Source organism: Haemaphysalis longicornis, unplaced genomic scaffold, assembly GCF_048455015.1.
Source record: "Haemaphysalis longicornis isolate Haplotype H1 unplaced genomic scaffold, Haemaphysalis longicornis Haplotype H1 scaffold_8, whole genome shotgun sequence".
Taxonomy (NCBI): Eukaryota; Metazoa; Arthropoda; class Arachnida; order Ixodida; family Ixodidae; genus Haemaphysalis; species Haemaphysalis longicornis.
The window spans coordinates 90,548,369-90,567,093 of record NW_027526445.1 but is presented as its reverse complement, the minus strand read 5'-3'; positions in this window follow the sequence as shown (position 1 = coordinate 90,567,093).

Here is an 18,725-nt window from a genome sequence, read left to right as displayed (position 1 = left end):
GTAGCTGTTGGCGAATCCCGCCCACCTCTAAGTCGTTCACAGGAAGTGCCGACTTACCGCCGTCTACTGTCAACCGTCCAACGCCCTTAGTCCTAAATCATACGCTGAGGTAAAGAGATGTATGGCGAGCCCTCGGTAATTGTCCGCTGTGCTACCACACCCGAGAGGCCGGCCTTATCTACCGTCGCTGCCCCTTTAGGAGGCTCGCTTTTCGAGGGTTCTCCGTCGACGTACCACACCCCCTGGCGGCCCGCATCCTAGTGAAAATCGAAGAATACCTGTAAAACAGGAACCGAGGTCCAGCACACTTTAACTGTTCGCCGTCGCACTACCAGTTGTGGTCCCAAAATAGTTTGAAGTAAGACGGACGTAATGCGTGGGAGGTCCCATAGCCCCCGTAGGTGAAACGAAACGCGCTATCGTCTGGAGGTGGGGTTACACTACGGCGAAAATCCGGAAACCGTCCAACCACGCAAGGATGCATCAAAGACTGTGCTGCACGGTATGTTCTCAGCCCGACTGTCCGATCAACCCTGACGTAATTCTCAAACACGGCAACAGACACATGGCGCCACGCGTAACCGACACGGTGGAGCCTGCTGCTGTGAAGAATACGACAAAGATTTCGCATTGTGCCCTGCCGTCAACACGCACAATCCGAGATACCACGTCCAGACGCACCCGGAACCAAAGAAGGCTGTGCCACGTCCAGTTGTCTATCGACGGTTTCGATGTAGTCGCTGTTATAGACAGGAGGTGCGACTACTCAGTAATGAGCGGATCCGTCGCCTGTTAACTTAATAACGCTGTGACACGAAGGAAAGGTCCGCACATACGCACACCAGGAGTACATCTCGTAACGCCAAGTGGAACATAAACTTCGTGCGTTAACATAGATTGCACCAAGTACGCTGCTTCCTTCGCCATTTTCTATTACTGCTCCCGCGGAGCGATTCCGGGAACAGACTTTTTGGTATCAACTGTGCAATAATTGATCTGCGCACCAATCGATAACTTCTTGCTCCGATCACTCCATTATGCCAGGACCGAACCGGAACACTATGCTGCTGTGAGGATCACTGTTGAAAGGACAACCTGCCCACACAAGCTTGATGATCACCGTCAAGTTTTAAGACACTGCTGGTGGCATCAACGCTATCGTAGCGAGTGACCGAAGTTTGTTTCCCGACCGCGATGTCGCCGTCACAAGAGGCATTGCGCGTTTTAAGCAAGCAAATCCGTCGTTTTTATCCCCAATTTCAGCCTGGAGCTCTAGGATTGAAACACGTTAGCTACAATTGCGGAACTCGACGAAACGCAACTAGCAACGGAAGTGATCGGGGTCACGTAATTTGAGTGCGCACCCGAAGATATCAAGCTCACGCATCCCTTTGACATTTACCCAGCGTTGCCTCAAGAAAAACGAAAGACAATAAAGGCGTTGATACGTCGCCTCAGCGGGTGTTTGGGTGAAATAAAACTTACGTCAGGCATCTATTGTGAAGCACCGCATTATAACCGAAGATGGAACCCTGACTACCCTACTGTAACCGTACCCCATGTTCCCACATGAGCAGGAAGCCATCCCGGCAAATGTAGAGGACATGCTAAAAACGACATTATACAGCCATAAGGGAGCCCTCGGGCAGTGCCATACGTGCTCGTTAACAAAAAACTCCACATTCAAGTGTTGCATTCAACATTTAAAATTGAACAAAATAACCAAAAAAGACGAGTACCCACGGGCACATATCAACGATGCCCTCAACCACCTCTGCCATGTGAATACTGCTCTTCGATGGATCTGAAGATGAGCTACTGGCAAATTTAAGTGGACGAGAGAGGCATAGAGAAGACGGTTTTCATAACCCAGGACGGCCAGTACGAGTTCAAGGTGATGTATTTTGGGCTGTGGACGACCCCAGAAACGTTTCAAAAATTTACGAACTCTTTCCAAGCGGGCCTGAGATGGCACACGTGCCTTGTATACATTAGGACTTGTGGGTATTCCCCCTGACTTTCGACGCACAGCTTCTAAGGTTAGAGTCTGTACTCGAGGCCATTAGTACGTCGGTAAAGCGCTGAAGCGTGAGAAGTAGCGCTTGGCGCACGAGGAGCTCACGTTTTTGGGTCTAGTCATATGGGCTGAAGCGGTCCTGCATGACCTGGCAAAAACTTCACCAATACCGAACTCCCAAACACCGAAAGGCCAGAAGGGCGTGGAAGATTCATCGGGCGTTGCGCGTACTACCGGGGCTTCGTTGTAATCCTCCAATGCATTGCAGAGCAACTCACGGGCTTGACAAAAGATAGCACCCCTTTCAGGTGGGAATACACCCAAGAGAGCATTCTGCAATGTGCAACAACCCTGGCAAAGGCCGCCTGTGCGGGCCCATTTCGACAAAAAAGCCGAAACAGAAATGCACACGAACACTAGTGATATAGGCTTGGGAGCCGTCGTCTTCGAAAACCAGAGTAGTTGCGATAACACCATCATCATGCGAGCCGTGGTCTTTGGAAGGAAAAGAAAAACTAACATCCTCTCACAAAGAGTGGCCGCTAGTCTGTTGGCGATTTTAATATTTCACCCATAGATGTATGGCAGACTGTCCAAACTTGGGACAGAACACCAACGAGGCATCACGGTTTCAGTCCCCTCTGGCCGTCTGGGGCGTTGGAGCTTCCCCCTGCAAGAATTCAATGTTACAATAGTCTAAAAATCACGCAAGAAGCATTCCGATACGGGCTCCCGATCTCGCCTCCCCGCCAATTCACCAGCGCTAGAATCCGAGATATCGGCCGCATACTTGGGAGCCGTGATGGAGAGTGATCAAGACGCCTAGCAGTGTGCTGATCCCGAGTTACTCGCCACGACCGACTACCTCGAAGGATGCAACGTCGCTATTCCCATGGCCCTCAAAAACCAATTACAGTATTTTCGCGCGCGTAACCCACTGCAAAAATGCAAAAAGTTTGTGGCAAAGTAAGGGTGGGGATTTCACGGGGAATTCTCGTTTGGTGCAGCTTCAGCTAAATGCGCTTTGCGACGTGAAGCTCCTATGCAGTAACATTGACTGATCCGTCAATGACAGCCATGTGCAAAGCATACAGTGACGAGGGAGAAAAACCAAGGACGAGCGCTAACAAGGACGAGTGGATTATCCTACTTGGTAAATGTACGATTTGTCTCTCTGCATCGTACAAAATGTGATGCTTGAGCAGTAGCTTTGGTACAGCCCTTCCTCTATTTAGTGCCGCCAAAACGCGAGGAGTTTTTTCTTTTTCGGCGAGCTGAAAGCCATGGTGAAGATTATACGCAGAGGCAGGTTACACTTGCCAAAATACGGTACCTCCATGTAGGCTCCTAAGCTACATGCTTGTGAAAAAAAATTCAAACAAGGAACGAGAATAAATTATCTTCTTGTTGTTTAGCAGACCTTCAGGACGAATTTTTTGGAAGTGTGTTACGACAACTCGTGTACCTGAAATCTCGCACGGCACGCACAATGCGAAACGTTAAGGTAAAGATTTCCTCTCCCCGCCTCAAATCCGATGTCTTCCAGTACTTCCGGATCGGCCATGACTGCCTGCGACTAAATAGCGCGCCTGCGAGACCTAAGAGACTTCGTGAGCTCATCGCCTTCCCACCAATGCCCTTTTAACGTATCGTATCGAACCTTCCTTGCCCGTTCGCCTGCGTCACAATAGGAGAACAAGTGGATTGTCGTAGCGACCGACAAAAGGACGCGCTACGCCAAGACCGTCGCTTTTCGCGGGGGAATGTACTAGAAGTCACAAGGGTCTTTATCCATCCAGTTGTGCTCCGACATGGAGCAGCTCAAGTTTTAATCACGAACCTCGGAAAGGCTTTAACTGCGGAGCTCATGCAAGGTGTCCTGCGTTATAGAAACACGAATAACTGGAGGATCACTGCGTATCATGCTTAGATGGAAGCACCAAACGAACACCTAAACAAGACAATGGCCGATATGTTGTCGACGTCCGTCGGCGCTGAGAATAAAACATGGGAAGAAATACTTCCTTGTCTCATCTTCGCGTACAATACAGCTGTCCAGGAAACTGCGCGGTTGACTCCATTTCAGCTTGCCGATGGTCGAAAGCCGACGCCGATGCTGACGCCGACACGTACACGACAAATAACCTCAACGCGGGTTTCGAAGGATGCCTACAGTTTCCGGAGGACGTCCAACAGTTTTCTCGCGTAGGTACTACGGACCACCAGCTCGCGGATGCCGGACGCTACAACCTCCGGCACCGAGACGTCAAAAATGACCCAGGTGAACTTGGAGGTTGGGACTTCTATTCGACGACGCCGCGTCAGTGAGAAGCTTCGGCGACGGTACCTCAGACCCAAGCGGATTATGGGACGTGTTGACCAACTTACCTATGAGGTCATCTCCGACGGTGATGCCGGCACATCACGGCGACGCACGCAACGCGAAGTCGTCCATGTAGTTCGCTTCAAGCCTTACTACGCGAAATTACAAATTTTTTGCTTGTTCGGACTGTTGAGTTAATTTAGCATCGCGCCGAAGCCCTTTTGGAGGGGAGTTAGTCCGCGAAACATGTATTAAGTTTGTTTATATATTGTTTATATACGTGACTGGCAATGGGATCTGTTTGTCAAGATGCGCGTTTTGCATTCTGTCTTTTTTGATGTCGCACGGGTTGATTATATAGCGGTTATGTTTAGCCCTGTCGTTTCTGTACCAGAATGATTTTCTGTGATCTGCAGAGTTTTAGATGTATTTTGATGGTTCAAAAAATCACGTCGAAATATAACAGCTCACGAAGACAACGCAGCATTCGATTGACCGACACTCGCCTGCGTGCGTTGCTTTTTTAAATGCTGTATCGATGCCAATGTGATAAAGTATCTCTGGAGAGGCCAATCCACCGATTTCCATGGGTGTAGTCGAAAAAAAAAGACGCAAGGTACAAGGAAGAGCAAGAAGGCGAAGGCGAAGAGCAAGAAGACGGCCACCCTTGCAGTGTAGGCCCAGGTCCATCACCGGCTCTCATGTCAGAGCCACTGCCCGGGCTGCCGACGAGACGACCAGAAGCGCTTGCGCCAGTTGGAGTGATTGTGGTTCCGATGGCGTGGAGCGCGGGCAGCGAGGCCTCGCTGTGGACCAGGCCTGAGCTTCTCACGCCCGCCGCTAGCCATCGGCCACCGTTGCTTGCCAGCGAGGCACCGGTTCGATGCCGGCAGCAACCTGCTCCGTGGTCCGACCGTACTCATCGTCCACTACCGAGAAGTCGCTCTCCGATTTATCACTGCACGACGGTCTCGCCTCTACGAATGTCGCAAGTGTATAAATAGTGCTTTCTAACTGTGTTTACTTTCGTTCGCCCCTGAGTGTGTTTCCGCGTCGACTGCGTGTGTGCGCTGGTGTCCATTCCGCTGTGCACATCTTACGTTATGTACTTGTGTGTGTGCGGTGGCGAGAACAAAGTCGAGGCTCGTGACTTTCTACACGGTCCGGCCCAACATTCATTACAAATTGGCGAGCCTGCTAGGATCCGCCTTTTAACATCCGTAGAGAGGAGCCCTGGTATTGTTTTCATTCGCATTTCGCCATACACCAAAATGTACATAGCCGAACAGGAAAAAATAATGAAAGCCGGACAGGAGCGAGGACTGAATGCGGCAGAGCTTCGGAATTATTTCGACACCAAGCGCGAAAAGCTTAAGACGCAGTAAGCACAGAACAGTCAGGCCAGGCGACTTGGAGTCGATGTTGCTTTTTTGAAACAAAGTAGTGAGTGCGAAGAGGAGAGCGTCAGTCAATGGAAGAAAAAGAGAAATGAAGAAGAAAGGGAAGCCCTTAAGGAATACGTGAAGAGAAAGGAGGCGGTGCTGCGACAGATAGCCACACTGAGGAAACAAACCGCTCTTCTTGAATCTCGGTTACGTCCCGTGAATCCTGATGGCGTAGCAGAACTTATGACAGGCTACAAACCTGGTCACATGTCGGATACAGTGGTGTCTCGTCCAAGAGAACTTGAGATTAACACAAAGACCACATATAGTGTGAAAGAGAGCCAAGAAAAAGGGAACGATTTATCAGTAGGGGAACATGTGGCAGCATTTCAAGAGGCGTGTCTCCTACCTGTCACAAGTCCTTCGAAAACTGACAGTTCTGCTATAAGAGCACCCTACCATCATCATGAAATTTCGATGGGCCCTCAGGAAATAGGGTTGCAATGTTCGCCTGCAGCACAGCCTTTCCGAGCAACAAAACGGTTATCAATGCTGGAGGACCTTCCACCATCATGGAGCTCTTAGCCTGTTCGGAAAAGGAGTAGCGGAAAAAGGCTAATCGAAAAAGGATCGGCATTGTATTGCACAGGAAAACATCTATCCCTCGTTCGAACAACAGCGTGACCCAACCACGAGTGTGCTGTTATTTTCTTAGCTTTCTAAGCCATCGCAAATCTTGGGGAGTCCAAAACTTCAGGGTAAAGCGTGAAAAAAAATTGCACCATCTTCCGGTAGGGGAACTCTGAGTGGTATGCAAAGCAGCCACGGGGCCGAATCAAGTGCCCATTAGTTTTCAATTCGTCGTTTTCGTTAGGTTGAGGTACGTAGCTGCCATTATATTTACAGTTTGGTTTCCATGGTAACTACCACACTTTTCTCTTACTGCAACTACAAAATGGGAAATTGCGCTGAGCCCATGGCTGTTTCGCATACTACTCAGGGTTCCCTTACGGGAAAATGGTGTAATTTTATTAGATTCGATGGGGCTATGTCCTTCCCTTGTCGTTGTTGCGCCGTCCACACCCCCACTGCGCATGCTCGGCTTGCTGAACGCCCTTTGGGGTCTTACCCTTTAATGGCTCCTGGAGCGACAGTGTTACCGGTGTCTTCCTGGGCCGGCCCGAGATGAACCGAGCATGCGCAGTGGCCGTGTGTACGGCGCCACAACAAAGGAGAGACATAGCCCCGATCATGAGATTCTGGAGCGACAGTGTTACCGGTGTCTTCCTGGGCCGGCACGAGACGAGTACGCTTCCCCTTAAAGGGCTCCTGGAGCGGCGTGTTGCCGGTCTCTTCCTGGGCCGGCGGATGGATGGACGACGGACGAAGCAGCAGAGAAAGCAAGAGATGATTTGCATTAAAAGTGACCGTGTGTACGGGATTTCGGCGCACGTAAGTATTGTTAGGGAATTATGAAAGAAGAGGAAGACGACCACCTACTAACATGGCCATCAGGGGATAGAGAAGGAAGAAGCTAATAAACCTCGCTCCGGCTCAGCCATGGCCTCGCGTCTGCGTCCCGTTCCATAACATTTCTGGTGCCATGAAACCCGGAAACGACGGACCAGCGGACTTCACGGCGCAGCGCCTTCAAGGTATAAAGTGCGTGGCCTCAGGTTCGTCGTATTTTCCCATTTCGGAGGCCTCACCCTTGAACGGTGCCTGCCATGGCTGCGTGCTGGACAGAGACCCCCCACCTAGAACCCGGAGATCAACCCCACCCAACTGACAGTCCCGACCCTTGCTTCGCTGCGCTCTCTGGTTTAGATGACAGGCAGGTCGTGGACCAAATTATCAGTTCGCGGGTAATCCTCCGGGCGGACATAACGGAACTAGCCAACACCACTACTCTACTCGGGTCTTGGAATCGTCACCATCGAATATAAGTATGCTCATCGATTTGCACCGTATCGCAGAACAAAAACAAGACGAACTTCGAAAGCTGGACGGTCATATCCAGAGCCTTCTCGACTTTGACAGTTTTGTGGCAGACTTAGAAGAAGGCGAAGAGTTTTCATACGCGATAAGTCGCACGAAGGTTTCGTTAAAGGAACGAATCTCTCAGGCAATGTTGAGGACGTCGTTCACCGCGAAGAAGACTTTGTCGCCACCTCAACCGACGCAGGATCCTTTCAGAGGGGGCACCTCCCTGGAAAGGGACGCGGCCATTGTAGCACTCCCATTCCCTACAAGGGATGCTTGCCAAACCGTGAGTTCGTCGTGTTCAGCGGAAGAGAACACGGAGCAGCACAGCGCCCCTACATTTGCAACGTCGTCGGTGAACCACGCCGCGGGACGCAGAAGCAATACCGAGTTCGACAAAGCAGCCGGCGCCGTGCCATTCCGCCCAAGTGATGAAAATACTACCCAGACTCGCATGCTCTCGGGGCAAAGCCAAAAAGGCCACCGCACATAGACAACAGGAAGATTAAGTCAACGGTTGGAAGTGGTTCTTCGTGTCACGACAGGAAGAGATTCACTCGTGCACTGCCGTCACGGAACGAGTGGCGCACTAGCAGACCCCGGAACAAGCGAATTCGAGCACGTGAAATTGAATCCTCCGTTCTACCATTAGAAGAAAGGAAAACCAGGTTAACGGCAATGACGCAGACGAAAGTGGGAAATACTTAGACAGTGCGCAAAGCGAACATCGAAAGCGAATAGAAAAGGGAAAAGGGACCGGTGACCAAAGATTCAGGCTCCATCCAGAATACGATGTATCCATGTTCGTTAGGCACTCCAGTTCGAGCAAAACAGCGTGCCCCGTTTTAGCCAAGAAAGTGTCAAGAAGAAGGCATCGTGCCTCAAAGAATCGATGGAGGGTAAAGCAGAAAGGCATCTACCACCTCCAGACTCCGCAGGATTGACATTGGACTATTCTACGGCAAGCCTAGACTAATCTGCTCTGCACTTCATCACCACTAGCGCCACCGTCGGGGGTGGGAGTATGTTACGGAATTATGGACGAAGAGGAAGACGACCACCTACTAACATGGCCATCAGGGGATAGAGAAAGAAGAAACTAATAAACCTCGCTCCGGCTCAGCCATGGCCTCGCGTCTGCGTCCCGTTCCATAACAAGTATCCCTAGGTGGTCAAAATTAATTCTTAGCCCTCAACTGCGGCGCGCCTGATCACTTGCGTTGCGTCGGCGCGTTAAACCCTACGATCCATCAATCAACTTTGTTTATTAAAGTAAATAGAACCTTCACATTGCACCTGGAACAAATGTTTTTCAACGCATGTGACATTTTGTTCAGATAGGTAATTACGTCTGGCCTCTAATCCCTATCGTCCAATACCGCAAAACTACCAACGGCAGCCCTACTTCTTCATAGTTCTAAAATCACTTTGTATGTACTAGCCTGAAACTGCTTGGGAAGGCAACGCACTTGACCATCAAAATCCTGTTCTAAGCAATGCACACATGACGTATCTAAAAAAGCATCCAACACAGACTTTGTAATTCCTCGTTTTAGAAAGTTGGAATGTTTAGACGCATAACTTATTATTAGCTTCACGGAAGTAGGCTGATAACACCCGCAAAATTGTTGATTCTGTAGTTTCAAATTCAACTCCAGGTACGGCAGTCTGTTTTCACAAGGGGTCCCAAAGGTGCATAAAAGGCCTAGCCCCAGCTTCTCATATAGGCTTGGAATTCGTCATTGAGACACCTTGTGAAAACAGAACACAGCACCTGTATTTGAATTTGAAACTTGAGAATGAACATTTGTCCTGGTGTTACCAGCCTAGGTCTGTGAAGCCAAAACGAAGAATTGCAAAGTCTCTTTTGGGTGCTGCTTTGGATAGGTCATGTGTGCATTCTTTAGAACCGATGTTGGATGGTCAAGCGCGTCACATCACAGATGTCGCTTTCCCAAGCAAACTTTTGAGGTCACTATAAAAAAATTTTAAACGACTAAAAAGAAGGAAGGATGACGTTGGTACGCTTGCAGTATTGGACGGCAGGAATAAGAGGCCAGCAGTTATTCCCTATCTGCACTATATGCCACATGCATTGAAAAACGTTGGTTCCTGATACAACGTGAAGATTATGTTTAATGCACGACACAAAGTTGACAGTGTTCGTTCTTTTGTTAAAAAAGATTGTCCGCTGACCGTCGCACCTGCAGGAATTAATGCAGCGTGAAACATGAAACGAGGTATGTGAAGTGCAATGTTGGCTGTGTTTATGTGTGTTAGCACTTTTGATGACGACGAGAACGACGCAGACACCGAGCTCAACCGACGCATATGCGAAGAAGATGAAGACGACCAGGCGTGGTGAAAATATGGGCGCTTTGAAGACGGTTCTCCGTAAATAATGTAAATACATGTGCTTTTCACCGACGACGGCGTCCTCCTTTCCTTCCCTGGACGCTTTCCACATGGTGCCGAAACCCGGGACGTCACGCGACACGACGAGGTGAGCCATGGAGCGGGAATGCAATTCTTCGACCGCATTGCTTACGCCGAAGCGAAGAGGAGGCGTGGAGCAGATGAACCGAATGAAGACTGTCCAAAAAAGCCTTCTTGAATTTAATATGGATATTATCGCTGAAGTTACGCCCACATTACGGGAAACCAATGACGTCGGGGCCGCTGTTTAGATTGCCAGGCTGCAGTACAGTGCCGGCCGACGTGCCGCAATTATCAAGAATGTGGAAGCTCTTGCATGCGGAACACAAATCGACGGCCAACAGGACCATGCTTTAAAGTTAGGTAAAGAAGCGTATAGAATTTTCCGCTACCCTGAACAAAGACTTGATGGACAAAAATCTTATGCCCCTCAGAACCCACACCTCGTAAAAGAAGAAAGAAGGCAGATGCTACGAAAATATGAGTCGAGTCATACAAGCGGACGTAAAGAACCTGGATGAGCTGACTTCAGAAGGTGTCACCGCCTAGGTAACCACGACAGAATTGCTTGAACCCTTTTCTGCGCGTCCGTATGCGGCCTTGATATCTCCTGGAAACGGCATGCAAAAGTAATTGTGCAGGAGGAAAAACGATGAACTCCGCGGAAAAGTAAAGGAACCTGCATCAGACAATATGAAGTGGTCACTACCAGAAAAGCTTACCCTATGTCAGAGAGTTGTGGCAATGATAGGAGTGAACGCGATATGCGTAAAATCCCGGAGATCGCCTTCACTTCAGTTTGACGGATGCCGCAAAAGTCCGCGCATCCCGGTCTTCAGGGAGGGCTGCCGCAAGCATGACGACCCAGACTTCTAATCGTTTTCGCAAATTTCTCAATCTTGGGCTGCGTTGTACCACTTGGGTTCGCAATGCACAAGATACACGTATTCAAGGTTCCCTCCCGCGTAAATGCAAGACGTCAATGAAACAGCATCTTCACTCAGTACGCAATCTGAGCTACCCATAAAGATATGACTGAGACTCATCACCTGACGGGATCATCATGAACAAGAACAGGCTGAAAGTAAGAAGAAAGGGGAAGGCTAGAAGAAAAAGAAGGCTCAAGATAAGGAAAACGCACCAATTCAAACGCCGGCACGACCTGTATGGACCAACCACCAACGCAAGCCTCGGACAGTGCGTTCATATATTTGGTTTATCCCGCATACAGGAACTGTTGTCGCGCGGGATAATGTTACAACTTTTGATGACGACGACAATGACGCAGACATCGAGAATGACGCAGACATCGAGCTCAACGGACGCATAGGTGAAGAAGAAGACGACCAGGCGTGGCGATAAGATGGGCGCTTTGAAGATGGTTGTCTGTAAATAATGTAAAAATGTGCTTTCCTCCGATGACGGCCTCCTCTCTTGCCACCCTGGACGTTTTCAACAATGTGCTTCCAGAGGCTTGCGGTAAGGAGTACGTAATTGTTGTTTCTCGTTTTTGAGTTGTTCTCTTCTGATTATTGGAGACGTATGCGTGGTATGGCGCCTGGGAGGGCATATGTTCTTCGTCTTTTCTGATTAAATTTAAATTCTGAGTAAGCGCTCGTTCTGTGTTCATTTCGTTTGTGCGATGGTTTTTCACTTGTTGCTATTTTTGCAGGTTTCGACATGCAATTTCACCAACTAGCCCAAATCACCATTCGGCTGTACCATTTAATACGGCGAAACGTGTTGACAGAATCCTTCCTCTACCAAACGCCGTTCGATGGAAAGGCATTGAGGTGGTGGCGGTTTATTTTGACGTTTATTTATAAACTGATTGTATGGTTCCGTGCATAAAACCACCGCTATAGTTCCATTTGCACGGTTGTAGGTTGTACTAGAGTATTCAGTACACTGTTTTAATATAGCGGATTGGATGAAAGAGCGAGGAGTGCAGGCACCTGGGAGTTACTTCTGGGAGTTGCTTTTTTTGCGGTGGAAGGGGGGGGGGGGGGTGTACCAGCCGAGACCGCACATGCTTACGCCTAAAGGGAGCAGACACTACAGTAAACCCCGCGAGTACAGCCCGATATTTCCGTTGTATAAAAAATTGTCCGCGAAGGAATGGTCGCATTTCAAACGCAGGAAAAAAAAGACTACAGTGATTCACATAATTGTCTTCTAATGCATGGGATTATTATGCTGCTTGCCTAGAGGGTGAGTTGTTTACAACCACATTGATTAGTAGCCAAGGTCGATTGGGTATTCTATGGTTTAAATTGTTTCGTTTTGTTACAAATAATGAAAATCTACACCGTTAGAGCAATTTGAAGTCTTTACGTTTCAAACGATGTATTTTTGCGCGGAACGAATGCATAGTATAGTTAGTAGACAAGGTTGATTGGGTATTCTATGGTTTTAATTGTTTTCTTTGTGTCACAACTGATGGAAATCTACATTGTTATAGCAATTTGAAGTCTTTACGTTTCAAACGATGTATTTTTGCGCGGAACGAAGGCATAGTATAGTGTTAGGCCATTTTTGTTACATTTTATAGGGTCCTTTTTTTAACGGCTTTTCAGATTAGCCTATGTCCTTTAGAGGACCTGTACAAGAAGCGTAGTTTTCATTTGGTGGGATTATTTTTGTGAAACTTGATTTTTTTTGTTATTTAGCAGCAGCGACTTCCAGCATACGTTCAAATCTGATGTGTCTTGGCGAGAAGGTGTTATTGGAGCCCATTATAAGGTATATTGCCCTTAGCTTCACAATAACTTTGCTAAGTTATTTCGGCGCTCTTTCTTACTACTGCGTGTCTTATGCGTTAAAGTTATGCTTCAGTAAACGCTTCGCAGAAAAATTAAATGAGCGCTAATATATGACCGGAGTATATATAACTGCCTTTATTATTGAAATAAGATGAACCCTGACGGGAATGACTCGGCAGTGTCAGTTCACAAACATTCTCAAATGATGCTTTACACGCATAAGCGAACGAAGGTTTCTCCTCTGTTCACACATATTGGAACCGACCCACAGTTCTCAAAAGTAAAAACCACATTCTGAGCATACGATCTCAATATAAGAAAGAAAAATACCTTGATTATTTGGGTAACGATACCCACGCACCGTAGTATCCCACAACGAAATGTGCCAATTCCGCTCAAACGTAAAGACCCACTCAGAAAGGGAGGGAGGTGCGGTTTAAAGTGTTTAAAAAATATTGAGTACGCACCAATGTCGCAGAACAGGATCAGTGCATGAGGATAACGTATTGTCTCGTTTGGAAGTTGTAAACGTTGACCCCGCATTCGCGTCAATACGCTTCCATTATACCTCTCGCTCGCAGATTGGTCTTACCGAGATATGGCTTTATTTCAAAAACTGTCGAGATGCAGAGAGATAAAAGTTAATTAAAAAACGTGTATTGTACTAAGATTCACGTAGCGTGCTAAACCGTTAGTGTAGAGCACGTTCCCGCACAATCCCTTAGCTGGTTCAGGCGATGTGCGCGATACTTCCCTTCTACTCAGTTACTTTGCTTTGCGTGATCAGGAAACAGTTGTGTATTTCTGCGCTTAAGCAAAGTTAGCTCGTCAAAGGTTGTAATAATATTTGCTTGAATGATAAAATGCTATTGGTAGGAACGAAAGGACGCAGAGACAGAACTCTGTGGTATTTCCCAATTACCATTTCTGCTGTACTACTTTACTATCAACGCAACTGTACATTCAGGCATGAGCCATTTGAGAAGTGGTGGACGAGTATTTGAGGATCATCGTCAAATTTTTCCCTGGAAAAACTGACCGTCCAAAAACTCCATTAGACCATTTCTAAAAAAATGAGAAGGTTATTGGCAGCACAGAACATCTAGTTACTCGACCTGAACACTGCCAAGAAACTGGGCACAACCTTAACTAGTTTTCATGTAATTTTTTATCAAATGTTAGTGCCCATAAAATAAAAAAAGTGATTCTTCTAGCGGCCATGTTACCTCGCAGAGCAACGAGCTGACATGAAACTGTACACAAAGCGAGATTTCGCCTAAATATGAGCTGCGCAATAACATTTTGCGTTACACTGAATAAACTCCGAGCAATCGCTTCTCATAAGCTATATATTTTACACCTGTAAGATTGTAGCATTAGAGCGAATGTATAATTTCTCGATCTTAAAATCGATTTATTTTGACTGCATGGCATCGAAATAATTTGTAACTTCGGCAGTACTAGGCAATGACTGGGCGGGGTATCACACGCAGGAATTCAGTTATTTTTGCGCAGACGAGGACGTTGTACTATTATACGGTATTATAGGACACGGATTTTGACAAAGTGCGACCGTTAAACGCAACAGACATTAGTGAAAGTTAGGCGAAAGGAAATAACCCAAACGATTCAGTTCAATCTATACTAACACGCTAAAGGGACGCCGTAAACGCGCAGTACAGGCACTGCTACATACCTTTCTTTCGTGCAACGCGCGAAATAAAATATTGGTCGCACAAACTTTCCTACACCTCCGACATCTACAAAAAAACTACACCATTGAACCGCCAAGCGTTTTAGCAAATGGTAATTTTTTTGTGTCGCCCAGTTAAAAATAGCAATAAAGGTCCGAGCGGCCACACGTTGAGCGTGGGCTTCGCGGCGACCGCTCTGCACTAACAAAAAATTTCCCCGCATTTCCCCGAGGGGAAAAATGTGAAAGTGCGAATGCAGGAGTTGAATTTGCGCGGTTCGGTAATGTTCGCGAAAGAGAGATCACACACACACACACACAAGTACAAAGAAAGAAAGATGCATTTATTCACAGACACCTATTTGTTTTGTCGTTGTACTTGATTGCTAGAGCGGATCTCAGCTTTGAAATTTCGTGTCAGTACTCGTTTAAGCGGGTGCATTAGCCCTTCTCACGCCCGATTCCTGGCCAAATCCCCACGTGGGTATATGCCATGCACAGACACCTATTTGTGTTGTCGTTGTACTTGATTGCTAGAGCGGATCTCAGCTTTGAAATTTCGTGTCAGTACTCCTTTAAGCGGGTGCATTAGGCCTTCTCACGCCCGATTCCTGGCCAATCCCCCACGTGGGTATGTGCCATGTCAGCGGCCAGGCAGCGCGCGCCCATCTCCCCCCGTTGCCAAGGAAGACGAGGAGATTCCTGGCCAATCTCCCACGTGGGTATGTGCCATCTCCCCCCGTTGCCAAGGAAGACGAGGAGCGCGCGCACCCGCAGCTGTTGCTATGTGGACGGACGGCGGTCAACGGAATTCAGGGTCGCCTATAAAGTGCATTCGCACTTAAAATAAGAAAATGCCCAGCGCTCGTGTGTGCGTGCTTCGCGGCGACCACCTAACGTTCCCTCCGGACGGTGGACAAGCCAAGGCTGACCTCTTAGGGATATTGGTCAAGATTGTGGCGACCACCCGGCAGTATAAAACGAAGTAAATTCCGAGCGCTTATGTGTGCCTGCCTTATGACGATCGCCCAACGTCCCCTGCGCACGTTTGTCAAGATAAACATACCCACTCAAGAAGATTGCCCAATATTGCCAAAAGAAAACCATGATTCGCTATAATTGTGGAAAACTGCTCGGAGTAAGAAAGACTCTAGCGTTCGATGTAGTCGTGGCAAAACTAGCTGGGAACGACAAAAACACGTAACACCGTTGGCCCATCCAAGGTGTTGTGCAATGATTATAGCTTCGAAAAAACGGAATTAGCTAAGACTTGTACCAAATATAATTGTGTAAATGACGGTGCGTCCACGAAGAAGCAAATCGGCTGCAATCATGAACACACTCAAACCGTCGTAGTGGTTGTTAAGGCTTTCAGAGGAAGGAAAGGAGGCCGCCGCTGCAGCAATAGGCGCGCGCCAGAAAGGATGGCCAGGAGGCAACATGCTGTGCACAGCCGTGTGCGATGGATGAAGACGAATATCCAGGTGTGGTTGCTCGTACAGCGGGAAGGCTTAAACACGCCAGAAGGTAATAGACCATGAGGAATAAGCAGTGTGTTCATTGCAAACATCCCTGTATTGCGAAACTACACCTCGACCACACCTCGACAAGAGTCTAGCCAGGAACGTGAAACGTTCTCTATCAACTAGGTTAACGAAGATAAACCACGGCTATATTTTGAAAGTAAGGCATAATCAGAAAGGGACGTCGATTCAGCGACGTGTGGCTACGCAATCTTTACGGAACCAACTAATATATCGTCGTTGGGCACCAAACCTTCACTGTTGCTTCGGGTGCGTGCTTCAGGGGCAGAAGGCAAACAGGTACAACTTTAGGCAGACGTGACCTTCTTGCTAAGCATAACTTGCTAAGCTCAGTGCCGGGCTGTGGTTGTGGCACGACCTTATAAGATGTTGTGTACAACCGCAGTTTCCTATCGGTGGGTTTATAGGCACAAAATATTAAAGAATTGTAGGCAACGGCTGCGTTACGTTGTTTGGAGACGATGATCTCCTGAGGGGTGGAAGACATCTATTGAGGATGTGATGTGGCATATCCATTATCTTATGGTGCGAGAACAGCGCGTGTTGAGTGGATAATGGTTAACTGCCAATGCGCAGATGGTAAATAGGGTCAAGTAGGAATGGTTATACAAGAGTTGAAGCAGGCCTTCTCCTTCAAGTTTCGCAACCATGGCAGGAATCTAGTGGTCGATTAGGTGTAGGGCATTGAACCAATATCTTCGAGAGCCAAAACAGGATATTTATAATTCGCACATTGGTCAAGACTAATCGACAGACACAAAAACAGGTTAAAACGTCCCGCGATGTGTCATACCTACCTGATTTTTTTAACTGTATAAGGGACATATTCGCGAAGAAGCTGCGAACTAGCTAAAATTAGCGCTTTTCTGCAAATACAGTACTTGTAGGCTTCGAGATAAATGGGTTTTCTTTATTGTACAAGTTAGTTAAATAAAGGTTCTTGTTGTAACTGGCATCATTGTTACTGAGCCATTGCATGAGTGAATCTTTTTTTTGTTTTAGTTTCCGCTTCTATACGGAGCTCCGCATCGTGTTCGATGTCGGGAGGTAATATCAAAGGTGCAAGGTCGTGACTATTGCTGCTGAGATAAGTAGACGATGCAAAGCCGAAAGAAAGTCTGAGCATTGTACCCATGGGTCTTCGTCAAAGGGTCACTGTGGGGCCGGCAGTATTTATCAAAATGGAATACTCGAATCGTAGCTCTTAATTAAGCGGCAAAGGAGCACTAATGGTTGTTTATACGCAAGAAAGGTAGCGTGTTTTTAGAAGTACATAATCCTCCCACACAATACCGAATAAATGTGTGTTAGTGTTATCATTATTTGGTAAAATTTAGTACCAGCTGCGGAGAACCGATCTGAAGCCTATCTGTTCTGACCACTTACTTGGAAAGTTTAGTGCAATTCCACCAGTAGTAACTTATATGGAAAAATGATCTTTTCGATATCGATATTTCAGACTTTTGCCAAACTTTTTGTTTAGCATTACATATTTTTATGGTGACACATTGATGTTTCCAATAATAAATGACCTATTTTATAAGCCTAATCAGAGCAATTTTAAGCTGCTCGAAAGAAACTCCGCAGTTCAAAAGAAACTCCGAAAGACACTCCGGAGCAGCTTCGCGTTTGCTTCACCGACCAGCCCAGTAGCTGCTCCAACGATTTTGATTTGCACTTGGGAGCAGCCAAACTATAATTACTATACTGGCTTAGCAGCTTCCAGGCGTAAAACGGAGGCAGTGAGCTACTTATGCAGATGATACCCAAGTAACATATTCTCCAGGAGCACCAGTAAACAGACGTTATAAAAGACATATTGTAAAGAGTGTAAACGCAAAAATAAAAGTGCAAGACAAAAAAAGTGTACTAAAGAAAATTAAAACTACAAAAAATTTGTAACTAAAACAAACAGAGCGAGAGGTTGTTTAGCATACTTCTGTTACCGTTATATAAATTTGTATAGTTGTACTAAAATATTTTAATCTGTTCTGACCCGTTTTTGTTATTGGAAGAAATACAAACAATTAAAATATAACAATTAACATTAATTGTTAATCTCTAGCATTGGGTTCCATTCTCTGTTTCGTTTTAGGTGGCGATAATTTAGGGCAATAGTGTTTACGTTGTAAAATATTGTTCTACGTAGACTCAATTGCCATTAAATTTCTTCGGAAATCAGTGTAAAAGTGGTATTTTAAAAAAGCTGCATATATTTGTCAATGTGGCTTTCAATCAGCTTTTACGATATTTAGCAGATGTCTTGACAATCTTGGTCTATAAAGGCTTTGGAAAGACCGTAAGAATCCGTGTCTTATGATATTTAGAGCCGGACTTTAGACGTATAGTATACAGCATAATAACCCCATCCTACACCCCTCGCGTTCACATAGGTGATGCCGGGTGTGAATGCAGCCAGTTTGCTACATGCGTTCGCATACAAGGCCTTTGGCTCGAGAAAACATTTAATTTGACAGCAAGCAATAAATGAGAGTTTTAAACACAGAAACACCATTATCATTCACAGCACAAATCGGTGGAGAAGCCTTCCTGGCACAACTAGAAGCATAATTATATAAAAT